Consider the following 16,509-nt stretch of genomic DNA (forward strand, 5'->3'; position numbering starts at 1 on the left):
ATTATAATCTACCAATATTACAGTCCGAACACTAAATAATATAATATATGCGTATTATATTTTATTATTTTTACCTTTCGGAAACATTTGAACGTGGCGCGTAACGGTGCGTTTGAAATCAACGACAGACAAACCGTATTTTTTTATTTTTTTTTTTGTTACATTATAAAATTATTGTCGTATCACAGGTAGTATATCGTTCGTTTACGATTTTATGCGGCAGTGAAAAGTCAATTTGTGTACGCCATCAACGAGAAAAGTAACACTTAAATATTCTCATACCGGGCAAGCGTGATGAACGCTTTAATAATTTCTACGAACACTATGGCGATTTCTATTGTGTATCGCGATCAATAACAACAATGTAATGTAGTATAGGCACCTATAATATAATATTGTCCTGGCCACGCGACAACAAATTATCACAACACCTACTTTCTCCTGGTTAAGGGTGATTTCCACGTGCGCCCAATACAGCTCATCGTATATATATTTTACACGCTCCTGTTATAATGAAACGATTTCACCGGAGGAATTGACATTCATCGAACGCGCATATACTGCTCGTTTATTATACATTTAATATTTTTCATTCATTATTGAACGAAAACATCGGTATATATGCGTGTCGGATTCATCGCTCGATCTCGATCTATAAATTACATCGGATAATAATAGATACGATGTAGTAAGTACGCGTTTTAGATGACCTACTGCGTGCTTTAAATTATCGAAATCGTATCGACCAATAATTAACCGTCGCTTTAAAATGTGTTTAATTTTTATATACACGCACGTACGCACACACTCATATGTATATATAATTATTCCATCTATCGCTGACTTATAAAAGCTACTCTTAACGAATTCCGTTTAAATTCACGAGCATGACAAAGTTTAAGCGTGTCCATCCGCGATATTGAGCCCAAACAAATGGTTTTTTTCCTCGGCACGATGTCACCGCTGCAGGAATCGATTCAAAAGGTTATTCAAACGTATATTCTTAGTATTGATCTGATATCGAGGAAAAAAATATTAATGACGACACGCTCTAGTTTTGTCGTAGAGAAATCTTTTCGCCAAATCTAAAAAAGTATGTCCAGGAATACGTCCAAAATTCTACGTCGGTTAAAAGAAAAAAAAAGTCGGCGGCGATCTCGATGAGACGATGAATGGACCACCGAAACGATGGCGACACGCGGTGATTTGAACACAGTTTTCGAGCCGATTTTTTGTATTATTATAATTTAACGAGTTCCGGAGCTTCTCCTGCAGTGATGTGAACACAATATAATGAACGCACAGAAGACTGCAGCAGTGCAGTGTCTAATCGCCCAAAATGGTATGAATATTTACGCAAACAATATACCGAAACGTATAGACTTTAATGTAATAACATAATACGTATATTATAATAAAACCATTCGAGCGTGTTATATTCACGATTATTGTTCGCGATCTTTATTTTTTTAACCGCGGTAACTCTTCTCCGATTAAACTATTAAACCATTGACTGTGCAGGTATATTATATTATAATTTGTCTCTGCGTCGTCGATATAATCATCGTCGTCCCGCGATACACTATATCGTTATTATTATGGTTTTAATATTTATAGTCGCACTGTTTTCTGCAATAATAATGATTTATAATATATGAATCGCCGCGCAATGACCTTAATAATATATAATAATAATTGTCGAATCGATCACATTCATAGCGTGAGCTTGTACATAGGTAGGTAGTCGATCCATGGGAAATTCGTCTTTTTTTTTTTTTTTACTGCAATACCTTCATGCGATAAATTTACGAGATCGAAAACCGGATTGGCCCGGACTTTCGGTCCGTCTGCGGTCGGCTCGACACCTTTATCGTACACATACACCTATAGGTACTGTAGACGACGGTTCACGCGCGTTCGAATACGTATACGTAATATATTATACGTACATACATACACGAGTATAAATCTCCTATATACATACCGAAATAAAAACCCGTCGTCGAGCTACCGTTTTTTTTTTCCTTTCATTTCCCGATCTCCACCGCTATCGCACACACACCGGAGAACGACACGAGCGCAAAGAACACGTAAAAAAAAAAAAGATAACGTCTAACGCTTTTTTTTTGCCTCGACACACACACACACACACATACACACTCACACACACACATATATGTATTATTATAATATGGGTTCGATGTAATTTACAATCTCCAGACGAGAATCACGCGACGCCCGCGTAGCCGCGGTATACGATATATTATATTATAATAATATCAAAAAACACGCGGGTAAGTATTCCATATTATTATTATTATAATATAGCTGAGACGTATAAATATTACGCCGCCGCCGAAGCGGTAGCAGTCTGCCGGCGGCGGCGACCGCGCCTAGTAATTAATCAATTAATCGGTGTGTACGCTATATATCATACTATTATTATTATTATTATTGTTATTACTGTATACAGGTACGATTATTATTAAATCGTTGCCGTTATTATATTACACACACACGACGTACGGCGTAGGTATACATATATATATATACCGTTCGGCGTGCCCGCGCGATTATAATGCCGTCGTAACACGCGCATTTTTGTACGGAATTATTACTATATTATTATACCGCGCGCGTACAACACGTACCATGGGAACGCGACCGGCCGACAAAAACCTTTGGGTTCCCACAGGAGCTGCAGCCACCGCGCGGCGCGTAACAAGTACCTACACACACACACACACACACACACATACCTATACATAATATTATATATTGTATGACGTATATAATGTACGCGTTCGTTCAATGCTCAGGTATCTCTCAGGTATATATATTTATACGCGTGTGTGTGTTAAAGACAAGCGGGCACACACGATCGGATATTGCGTTACATACAGGGCGATTCTTTTGACTATATCTGTTTTTTTGTCGAAAAGTACCTATATATTTTATAACGTGTTTTTGGAAAGTTTTTGCAAAAGATTATTATACAGAACGCCCTATATAGATTTTAATGTGAAAAGATATTTTTTATAATTATACATAAGTATTTTCTATTTTTTTTTTTTTTTTTTTTTTTTTTTTTTTTTTTTTTTTTTTTTATTACATACGATGAGGACTTTAAAGTACGGAAATCGAATTTTGAACGAACGGCTAATTGTTATAGTAAACGTTGAGGATGTAAGAGTGTTATAAAATATATAGCGGACATAAACCTTTTGCGAGTTATATCTTTGTACCGCGGTGGTACTTCACTCCACTCGTCAAAACGCCACGCATTTGTAAACATTATAATAATCAACCGCACACGTTCGAAATTCTCGGGAAAAAAAAACATTCTGCTTCGAGGATTGTGAAATTTAAACAGTGAACGCTGATGTCATTGTACAAACCTAAAACAATTTATAGGAAATTTGGTAAAAACAGTAATAGTTTTTGTCATCAGAAATGTCGTTTTGAGCGGAGACTTCGCGCAGCGAGTAGAAACCATATTATAGAAACTAAGTATAGATACCTACGAAGAAAACAAAGATTTCCGAAAACGTGAAAATCGTTACCACGGAACAAGTGTTGATACCGTTTTTTACAGAATCACCCTGTAATCGTGTATATCATTATGAATTATAATATTGTGCGCGTATAGGTATATAGAAAAGGATAGAAAAGTGTACATAATAATAATACTATAATACAATATAATAATAATAAAAATAATATATGGTTGGCTGCTATACGGCTCCCGTGCACGACGGCGGTAGTTTTGTGTTGTGTTATTAACACGTCACGACCCACGCAAACGCGCGCACACTATTCATCAGACTCTCTCTCGACGAGCACGCACACATTATACGTATACATTATACGGACGGCTATATACATATATATACGACGTGTGTACCTACGTATATAATAATAAATATTATGCGCGTACACGATAATCCTTATAATAACAATTATCATCGATATACGCCGCCGCCTTCGTGCGAGGAGGTATATATATATAAAATAAAATAATGTGTACACACACACTCACACACACACACACACACACATTGTATGACGTGTTATTATATATATATATATTTTTTTTATACTTACTTACGAGCGCACATTACTATATATATCATTATGGATACACACTAAATGTGTGTCGTCTGAAGAATTATATGTGTGAACGGTCCGCCGAGGCTACTGCGACGGGCAATTAGGCGTCCGTATATATATATATAGCTACCTAACCGGCAACGCAGTTACAGCAGTGTATACAGTAAGTACGACAAGTGTTATTACACGCATTATTATTATATACATCGTCGTGCTATATATATATATACAATTTTATACATTTTTTATTATACGACGGTCGCACACACACACGGGGCAAAAAAAAAATCGTAGTAAAAAATAATTTAGAAAAAGTGTATAATAGTGTATATTATGTACATATTATACATCCATATAAAAACGACCGATATAATAATCGTCGTCGTCGTTTGTCGTTGTTGCCGCCGCCGCCGACCAAGGACGAAATTGCTTCATTTGACTCGGTGCAGGCGTGTTATTATAATACACGCGGATGGCGTCACTGAGCAGCTATATACGTATACCTATATGGCTGCTCGGCTAGCTCTGTGAATATAGTACGACAACGTAATAATATATACGTATAAAACGACATGATGACAATATTATTATTAGTAAGATTTATGTATAATAATATTATTACCTATGTAGTATTCTCTCGGCGGCCTCTTCCCGAGACTTACGACGCGTGTGTGCAATCTCTACATATAGGTATATAAATCGCATATATAATACGCGTAATATTTTATGGTATCTAATACATATGCCTAAGCTGTACGACGATGCGGATTGTGAACGCGTGGTGAAGTCGTAATACAGAATGTTTAGTAGGTAATATTATGTAGATAACCATTTACGAGCATATAACCAACCGCGATGTGGTTAAACTATCGAAAACATTTCTAAGGTACCTTATGTATTCGAACAGTACGATATTCGATTTAAAATTTAACGTCTTTAAATATTACAATACCCCAAACATAATTTTATGCAGATATAAATTTATTGTTTATAGGTTTTAATGTTTTATATTATACCCACCCACCTGTTGAAACATAAATGCGGTGAGACCGCGGGCAAAAACGTTTTCGCTGAAACGCATACGTATTAGACGTATACGGAATGACTATCAGCATATTCTTACCCTTATGATTTTACCCATCAATAATTGATTTTTAAATTCTCAATTATAAAACGATGAAGTTTATGTTGGTTTTAGTTTCTATAGTTTATAGTTTTTTTGATACATTTAAAGAGTGTTCTCTTGTAATTAATACGAGCAATTATTTTTTTGGAAATAAGGATTACTTTTATTTTTCTTTTTTGGAGTTGTTAAACTAGAACCTATGTATAAAAAATATTAATAATATAGATTTAAAAGTTATGCTGTGACACTAACAAAAATATTTATTCATAAATCTGTATAAACGAGTAGCATGGACGAGGTATCACGTACAGGGTAAATGTAATAAAAAAAAACCTTTTAAAAATGTTTTTTAAAAACCTCCAATACAAGGGAAATCGCCTATATTGCTTATATTATGAATACCTTACTTAAGGAGTAATGTACGTTGTTGATAGACGACAATCATTACAGTACTATGTGTCTATATCGTATAAAAAAAAAATGATTGAAAAACTAATAGCTCAATGTGCCTATAATAAAATTATTAAAAATACAATTTAACTTATAGGTAACTGATTCTATTCATCATACCAAACACGTAAATCATCACCTGCAGGAGGCTGGACACCGCTCATTTGGAATTTTCGAAAACTGTTGACCAACAGGTTAGCTTTTATGTTTGATTTTATGAAACAGATTTATAAATTGATCAGAAATGTACACGTGTGACTAATTTAAAAAGTACGTAAGAGTTATAAAGATTCTAATCATAATCCTAACCATAAAACCCTAATTATTAAACTATTGCGTTGTCGACCGAGATTTGATTACGCACGTATTTCCGTGTAATGTACAAGTACAGAGTGGGCGCGTCATGTATAATATGAAAATATATTAACGTCCTGTGAGTGCAAACATACCGATTTACGTATAAAGTCGCTTGAATAAATCGTTCAATCAACGTTACAGGACATTCCTTCAATTGCATGAAGATATTTAAAGAGTTATAAAGCTAAGAGTAAATTAAAATTGAGGTGAGTACGATCCGGGAATCGCAATATTTATAATATAGCTTTAGCGTATATAAATGTTGCTATGCAGTTAAAGTGCATATCTATATAATAAGTACGTACAATTAATATATTATTATTTTAATATCAATAATAATATCGTTATAATAGTATAATACGACGTATGAATTAACAATAATTATTATAAACCATTTGAAAACACATTTTTCTTCGTCGTCCACTTTCTTTGCCGTCGTATATTACACGTCTTATAACACCCTGTTTACACGCTAATAATTGGTTGTGAATTTGTGAAAATAATTTTCGTTTCTCTGTTTTTTTTGCGTTTAACACGGATAGATAAAATCGATTTTTTATAAGACGTAACTGCACATGCCTTTCCAATATTACACACAAAACGCTTTCAATAAGCCCATTGCGGGAGGCTGAGAAAATTCACGTATTTTTTTGCAGTACAACAACGATCCGTAACTTGGGTAAAACATTATTTGTCTTCGTGTTTCTTCTGTGATGTTATATAAGCGTCAAATGAAAGTATTCGTTCTCGGAAATCGACTTGTTCGGTGTCTCAATCACTGCTGTACCTCGGATAATCGGGTAATCTACAATTTACAAATATTGTAAAACTCTTTTGAACGGTCAGTTTGTAGGTATATATGAAAATAGGTTCCTACGTCATATGATGTAAGTTACTTAACACTTTGGAATTGAAGCCGGAAACCTCGCCCGCCTATTATAAATTAAACATTATCATTAGTGGGATATTATTTACGCATAATAGGTATAGGTACTCAAATACTCAAGTACTGTCACACTGATGTGATCTACCGAAACGATAAATGGAATTAATCTTACCTTAAATTACTGAATTATGGGTATGTCCTTAAGTCGAGCAGAAAATTGAGAAAAACATTGTATACATTTATCATATAGGTATGGGACACAATCATTCTACTACACGAACATAAACAAAAATCGAATTAAATCATAACCATTAAATATATAAACAAGTTTTATTAACGGATTTATCGACTATTTTCACGGGTATATGATACAGGTGGTAGTTGGTTTCGGTAGGTACTCTGTCACCCTATATGTCATCTCAAAAGTCATGTACCGGGTTTCTGGTTATACACACATGATCAAATAGCACCACGTATTGGTATAAAAGAGAGTTCTCTATTCAATTTTTGTTTTTATTTTTTTATTTTTTCCTATACGACTGCTGAAAATTGTTCTCAATATGAACGATATTAAAAAATATTATTTATTATAATATTTTGATATTTCTGCTTTATAAAACATTATTATTTTATATATTTCTAAATAATTCTGTATATTATATACAACGCTCTGAATAATTCACCGGCATATCCGCATATCACTATATATAATATTAGGTATTATAATGTATTGTACAACGCAATGCTTTCGACTATGCGATTATAATATTATATTTTACTGTACAGTGTTTACTACAGATTAAAAGCTTACGGTGATTATTCATCGACTAATGTCCTAACGAATCTTCGGAGCAAACGTTCGGCGAGGTAGTTATAAAATGCATTAAATCGCCCCAACAGGCAACAACCTAATGTGTTTGTCAGGTCATCGTCATATAAATGTAATCGTGGTAATAATGGGACCACGATTTCCATAATATTTTCTCCGATAAACAGTGTAAGTATACCTATAATATTAAACCTATTACGGTAATAATAATATTGCTATTACTTGATATACTATTTTAATAACGCACAGCCACTGTACAATAATAATTATCATTATATGCAATGGCTAAGCACATATTATACAGTTAATAATTTTGGTTTACGTTTCCGTCGTTGTCCATTTCCGGTGATGTATAATATATATTATATTATGTATGTATATATATTTACTACGGGAGTCGAGTTTATATTAATTGTGTAGTGTTCGCTCGTCGTTTATATCTAAAATATGTAATAATTAATAGTAATTAGTGTCGTCGAATAATACAATATTTAACGTACATTTTTTTTCAGCAGATTATGTTTTCCTCTTATATATTTATATTTTACTACAATTTCGTCCAAAAAATCACCAAATAGTTCATGTACGCACAGATAATAAAATTTTTCGGGCTGCTATTATACTTATAATATTATATTTATTATTATTATTGTGTAATTATTATATTTTGCGTACTGTTTTATTGTTGTAGAACGCAATACGCGCTGAATATATTGTGCGGCTAAAAACAATAAATAATTCAACACCGGTATAATGTGATTAATTTTTTTTATTAATTTTGTGATAAACGAATTGTAAATATTATTTTCAAATAATTTACATATGAATGCTAATCGTGTACGGTTCTTATAAACATTTTTCACATCGATAATTCACATATAATATTATAGAACATGCGTGTAGCAATATTAATGATTTCATGAATATTCAATTGATTTATCGATAAGAATGTTATTGTTTATAAGTGAATACAATAATTCTCGCATAGTTTAATAACAGTAACACGAACTGAAAACAAATCGAACAAGACAGTATAATATACTGTTATGAGTAAACAATAACATCAACCGCAGACTTTTTTTTTATTGTTTTTACTATAGACCACAACATTGCAAGAGTGGGTGGGATATAATATTATATTGACCTATAAGTACTATAATAATAAGTGTAATAAATACCATATAAATTATTTTAGGGAAATGGTTTGAGTTCATAACCAACGATATTATGAAAATAAATTCAAATATTAAGCGTTTTCGTCATCAAACATAAAGCCTATCTACAAACTTATTGAAATTTTTTACACAAACGTCTTAGATAAAATGTTATTTGAAATTAATTAGCCCCGTCGACGTCCGCGCGTTCCGAATCGTTAGGTCCAGCTAAATCAAACAAGCAAAATCAATAATAGAAAAGGGGTAAAAATGTTACTGGATAATAACTTGATTTGCGAATAATAACAGTTAATATATTCCAAATTGAAAAATTCATGAGAAAGCGTTTTTTGCATTATTGACTGTTACCTACTCAAAAGTAACGATTTAAGCAATTTTGCGATTTTGACTGTTATAAAAATAAATGAATGTTTATTTCGTACGATCAATCCATTAACTTAACTTATAAAGTAATCTTATGTGTATGTATAATATTTAAAAACTCGAATATTACTTAAAACGTAAATACCTAATGATAAATTAAAAATGTATACATAGTCGTATACTAACCATTATAGCTCGTTTGCTCGGTTCAGGATTTAAAATGTACTTTAATATATTAATATGTGTGTTGTATAGCTTTACATTATGTAAATTTAATTAAACATAATATTATACGCAACATATAATTTTAGTTACATCGCACGAATACTACGTTTTATATATAATATATATATAATATACCAATAAAATAATTTTATTACTATTATAACTGTAGTATATAATACGTCATGGATTTTAAAATCGCTTTTATAGTTAATTTCCAAATCCATTTAACGGATCGATGTGGCGATTGTTTTTATTTTTTTTTACATATTAAACAACAAAAAACGTATAAATACTTCTCATGTTTAGACCGTCTTTAAAGATAACTACACAATTAAAACAATACTTCTGTTCGTTCGATAAGATTATAATTTAAAGAGTACTTATTTACAAAATTATATCTATCCTATATCGAACGTGTCTTAATCAATTCTCATAATATAATATAATATATTGTTCGATTGATAATTTCGATATTAAATTATTTTATATAGGTACACGGGCGAGACCATCCTGTAATCTTATTATCGCGTTCGATCTAAAAAAAAAAAAAAAAAGACAAAAGGACCAGTTCTCGGGGCCGCTCATTAACAAGCGCGTGCTGCTGCTGCAGGGGTATCATGTAATAATATAATATAATAATATGTATTATTAATATTATTATTATTATCGCGTCGGTACCTTTTACTTTTCCTAATGGATCTTTATTTCTCATCTCCGCTACCTATGTAATAAAATAATATATTCGATCCAAAATAATATAGGTACCTACGTTAGGTATATTATACCTATACAGGTACTTTTGGTCCTTTTTCCTCGTCGTTTTCTAATCAAGAGGGATCACAATATAATAAAAAACGGTACAATAATATTATGACGATATAATATTGTGTATTATACCGAAGTAACTGAAATATATAGCATTAAATCAACATCACAGAATACATTATACATATTGATACCGTTTTCCTCGAGTTCGAAAAGAAGAATTTACCGATTTATGTATAATATTATACTAATAATATACTATATAACAGAACCTATGCCTTAAGTTACGTTTATAGCAAGCGGTTAAGTGCGGTTCCATGTCTATAATTATACTATTATCGTCATAAATTATTATCATCATCATCGATTTATTACATAATAATAAATATACAATATATGTATATAATATTATAGGTAAATTAAAATATATTATATTATTATAATACACATAATGATAACCGATAAGTATGAAACTCGTATATGAAAAAACCCACTCCACCGAAATTCGACCGACGATGAGTAACGATTTTACGACACGATGAAAACGGACGATTGCGAAAACGCACAAGCATCAACTCATCATTGAGGTTATAAGTTATAACTTAAAATATATAAATTACGAACTCAGGTGTTTAATAAGTATAAAACATAATATACGGGTTTCGATATACACGTTTAGGTGTAGTAATATCCGGCTACAATTATTAATCATTTTTTGTTGATATTGGGGTTATTAAAAAAAATAAAAAATATTCTTATTATATTATACAGTTTAGAGTAATTCCATATTTATTTATTTGTTGTACCTACCAACCTACTTGTCTACTATTGTTACAAAGATAAATATTTTTACATAATTTTAACCGAATAGAGGTTTGGCCGTTTGAACGTTGAAATAATTTATTGGACATATATATAATAAAAATTAATAATTAATAAATCTATACAAATATTAGTATTAAAAATTATAATAATAAAAAAAACTATAGTATTAAAAAAGTTATTTATTTTATATACAAAAATTTTTTTTAAGAATATTATTACAAACAAAATGTATTATGATATAATAATTATTAATTCATTAAAATATTTTGAGTGGTTCCACGTAAATTTTATGTTTTAGTTTTATTTTCATAATTTTGAATAATTCTTAAAATTCGGTTATCCGTATATTTTTTAGTAGATACTGTTATTTGCAGTACCTATATATTTATACAAACCAAAACTACAACATAATAATTCAAAAAATTTCACTTAATTATTATTATGTATTACAATACCTATTTTTAATGTTTTTTAATTTTTCATTAAGTATTTTATAAACCTATTTTTGACGTCATACCTTCAATAATTTTTTTTTTTTCTTATAATTATTCCAACCTCTAAACGACCGTCCTAGATCGGATTTGTACACATTAATAGCGAATATTGATAAAATGTTTGTTTTATAATTATTAAAATATTATATAAGCATTTAAAGTTCATATGAGTGGTGTATAGTTATAGATCATGACATCATTATTTTGTTCATCTAAAATTTAAACTCTATTTATTACATAATACAATTAATTTAAAATATTATTTACAATTTATATAAGTAGATTGTTAATATGTTATATTCTTCACTTTAATTCTCTAAGAAATATTAGTATTTATATGTTTGATTGAAAATAAAACTGTAATATAATCGCTGTTTGTAGATGATATTTGTTACTTATAATATCTCCATAATATAATTAAGTTAACTATATTTTATTTAATACTTGAAATAATTTGGAAAAAGTGTCTTTCTTTAAGGATCACAAAATAAATTTTTCTTTATCAACAAATAAAAAAAAAAAATATAAGATTTAATAAAAAAAAAAAATTACATTAACTATAATAATATTATATATTATATAAAATATTTTCGTTTTATTTTTTTAGTACAAAGATTTATTAAAGGAAGTTGAAGCCACAGTGACAAGATAGATCGTAGTTGTTCACAATGACATGTACCCAAGCTTAGTTAAATACATGCGGCCTGCAGTGCAGTGTAAAGGTAAAATATATAACTCTTCGATTAACTGACAATAACTTGAATTTACAAAGATCTTTTATAATTTATAATTGATACATTTTTATAGATTTGTTGAATTTATTAATACCTAAGGATTAACAAGATAAATCATCTTTATTTTATGCTAAAATAAACACCGTTTTAATACGAAAAAAAATAAACTATTTTATCCAATTAATTGCATACACTCATAAATTGCATGATTAAAAACGCAATCTATGCCATTGTCCATTATGATTAATTTTGTTTAAAACTTTATCTTTATAAAATATATTTTAAATAACTAGGTATTATATTGTGTAGAGATTGACCTTAATACGATGTGTATATAAGTAATGAAAAAATCAATAAATGCGAATTTATTGCGACTTATGAATTACTGATTATACAGACATAATTATCATAGATTTCACTCCACGCAATGGTTAACCATATTATGAAAAAAACTGCAGTACATATAAGTAACAGTACACGGTTAATTGTACTGGCCACTGGTATAGTCATAGGTATACTTGGTATAATTTTAATTTGCTATTTATCTATTAATATTTATAGTAAAATATAGTATAATACTATGTATATTTTTGCAATATTAAATTGAAAAAAAATAGTGTGCAAAAGAATGGAAACAGCAATGTAATGTATAGTATTTGTTATAAAAAACATAAATAGCATAAATTATAAATATAAAAATAATAATTACCGAATTCACATCATCAAACACATTTTTGTATAGTGCATACCTACTAGAGTACCAATTTTATCATTTGAGATTAAATTATTTATCGTGGAATGTACCTAACAAATAATTATTATTGTGTTTTGATTGAAAGAAAATAGGTGTATAAAATAAATCATTGTTTCTGGTTAACTGGTTAGAATTTGTGTTTTTACACGCTGTCGTATTTTAATAATAATAATAATAGTAATAATATTTAAAAAAAATTATAAACGTTCGGCCTTCAGGCGTACAATAATAATATATTGTCCGCGTACTTTTTGCGGAGCGTTCATTGTATATTATATTATTATTATATATTATGAACACGAACGCTGCAATAATATTATATTATGATATATCATGCCAGATCCGCGGGTTTTTCCATTATTATAATCATCATCATTATCGTCATTCGTCATCGTTGAAGTATAATAATATATTCGAGGGCCCCACGTAGATTTTTTTATTGTTTCGAATCGTAAAACTTAATATATTAGAAAATCATTATTTACAACAGTTTTGATATCATATTCAAATGACCATAAAGACTATTATATATTTTGATGATAAAGGCTACGCGTGGAGCTCAAAATGTTAAAATATTATAGAACTCCAGACATGAAAAATCAAAACGTTCCAAAAAAAAAAAATCATTCACCGCCCAACAGTATTATTATATAATATACCTATTTTACAGTAAAAAAAAAAAGTTATAGGTAGTTAAAGATAAAATAAGAAGTTTGTATCTCCTCGGGACATTCTCCTTTCCAATAAACGGTCTAAAAAATCCGAGTTATTAAAAATACAGTCATTTAAAGTGCACTGAAGAGAAAAAGGGTGCTCCAGAGCCATCGCCCTGCAGTATATATAATACAATAATAATATTGTGACAAAACGATAAACGGGTAGCATAATATATTATAATTATTATTAGAGCAAGGACTTTCGCACATTCGCATATTTATTTTGGTTAACTTTTTCGTATGTGCAGAGTAAGTACACAATATATTTCACATTGTTTGTGACCAAAAGCTCAAAGTTTTTAGTGCATATTTTTGCATATTTCGACATTTTTGGGTTTAAAGGATATATTTTTTGATTATTAGAGCGTACTGCGTAGGTACTTTAAGTTTGTAGTGCATATTTTGAAAGTTGTTTTGGAAATCATGAACCTACTTTGGTGAATATTTTTCATGATCAATTGGACACAATTTATTTTATACTTATAACTGTTCCTATATGATTTCTCATAAAGACGATAGAGGCTCATCTGTATAGATTAGATGATATTATCATACAATATTAAGTTATATCAAATTTAGTTAAAACTCAGGTAATAAAAAATTGGTAAAATTAAATATTTAAAGAAAATTATACAATCTTTAGAGCCATAAATTTTAGTGTATCGATTTTTTCGAGGGCATATTTAACAGCATATTTTTAATTTTTCGATGCGTAAGTGCACCAATCGTTTTATCGTATAGGTGAGACACGGTCGGTATCGATCGCGGGCGAGGTCACAACACATCATAACATCACACGATATACGCGCACACGTGCGGCCAGACGAAGCGTCCGCGTGCCGATAGAAAGCGCGCAGGAAACGATCCGGCGCGCGCGGCGGTTTCTCCCCGAGCCGGTGTCGCGTGTGTCGCGCGCACATTTCGCACGGTAGAGGCGACGACAGGCGGTCAACCCGTGACGGTCGGACGGCCATCAGCGGCGGCAGCAGCGGCTAACGACGCGGCCGTCGTGTCGATGTGTTTTTTTTTTTTTTCATTTCGGAGGGGAGCGGCGCGTCACGGTAATAATAATAATATAATATTATTGTATTATTACTATTATTATTATGTTATCCTCTCTCACCGCCGCCGCCGCCGCCGCCGGCGGCTAATTGTTTTACACGGGAAACGCGCACGTTCCCACGGACGTCGTTAAATTCCGACGCGATGTGACGATGACTGCTCCTCGTCGACCCGCGCGCACCCACCCCCCACCCGTGGCCGCTACTTATCTCGCCGTTAACGCGCGGTCGCCACTGCCACTGCCAACGCCGCCGCCGCCACTAATTACCCGGCGGTCGTCACCGAATAATAATTTATATACATTTGTATATAATAATATCTCTACGAGGGGGGTCAACGATCGACGAGCTGCAGTGTCGCGTACCCCGTTTTCCACCCGAACAACCGCGCGGCACGAGCGCCGACACGAAATTTTATTATGAAATTTTCAGTTCCGCGCGAAATTACGGGCAAATGCGTATAATGCACTTCGAACTGTTACTATATATTTTAGATTTACAGACATCAGTGGCGTAACAAAAAAAATGGGTCTCTAAAATACTGTTATACAAAATAACCCAATAATCAAAGGCCCCAAATTACCGTACCTCCCCCCCACGCAACGCGGGGTCTGTGGGCCCACAGTTACGCCACTGTCAATAGAGGATAGTCCGGAGGATTCGTGATTGCAGATTGCAGATGCCGATATCATGACGTGCTCAGACGTTAATAGGTGACTATATTATATGAACTATGAATTTGCAAAAAAATTATGTTTTTAAAATATGTAATACGCGTACGTTCCGATTATTTGCAATGCTTGAATAACACCGACGAATGATCGGGTGTAAATCTGCACTGTAAGAATTGAAAAAAATACGTACGTGCCACCACGAAGATGCGTTGGGGCGTCACTCTGCAGCAATAAATTGTATATAATACTGCAGTTATCCTTTGTATTTACCGTGTCTATTATATTATGTTCGCCTCAACGTCAGCTGCCAGGACGCTCACTGCATGTGGCCGGGAAATTCGGACTGATGTAAACAAAAATTGTGACATTATTTCCCTTATAGTTCTTCTTTTTTTTTATTTTTACATTTTTACTGTGAAATTTGTCATTTTAGTATTGAAAATGATATATCTGTACCGTTATTTTTATCCCGGCACGTCAGGAATTTGCAAGCTTCCTGGAAATCGGGTCCGAAACGATTTCTCGCGTTTTTTTATACATAATATTATATTCTACGTCCTTCAAGAGTATGAGTATCTGTATGTGCACCGATCCGGTTTTGGAAGATGGAACACTTTTGTTTTTTCCTTTTAAATCTATATCCGGCACGTCCTTTTCTACAAACACCATTATATCTTTGGGTACCTACGATGTATAATAATACTACTTATATATAATATATGTACTTACTGGTTTATTGGATATACTAGCCGTATTATAATAAGCCAGTATTTCAATTCCAGTTACCACAACTCATGAAATACATTTTATTACAATTCTAATAAATTTAAGATGTCTATGATTTTGTCAAAATTTAAACTTCAAGCGTTTATTATAATATAAAATTGATCACAATGTATTTTTATATATTTTTGAACTATACAGTAAGAGCAGCTTATATGAAGACTTTGTTTTAATCTTTTTGA

The 16,509-nt window shown here is 31.5% G+C and overlaps 1 long non-coding RNA gene across 3 annotated transcripts in view; it reads left to right on the plus strand.

Moving 5' to 3' along the window:
* Positions 1-12,969, plus strand: part of LOC126551302 (uncharacterized) — a 36,847-nt gene extending 23,878 nt beyond the window's left edge. The window contains exons 6-11 of one of the 3 annotated variants that reach the window (XR_007605172.1): positions 5,784-5,880; positions 6,700-6,843; positions 7,716-7,926; positions 10,013-10,140; positions 12,213-12,327; positions 12,413-12,969. This is a non-coding gene — a long non-coding RNA (uncharacterized LOC126551302). Of the gene's footprint in view, positions 1-4,111; positions 4,274-5,783; positions 5,881-6,699; positions 6,844-7,715; positions 7,927-10,012; positions 10,141-12,212; positions 12,328-12,412 lie in introns of those variants that run through there. The other 2 variants (XR_007605171.1, XR_007605170.1) reach the window with 2 other exon arrangements.
* The last annotated feature ends 3,540 nt before the right edge of the window (positions 12,970-16,509 follow it).

Source organism: Aphis gossypii, chromosome 3 (assembly GCF_020184175.1).
Source record: "Aphis gossypii isolate Hap1 chromosome 3, ASM2018417v2, whole genome shotgun sequence".
Lineage (NCBI taxonomy): Eukaryota > Metazoa > Arthropoda > Insecta > Hemiptera > Aphididae > Aphis > Aphis gossypii.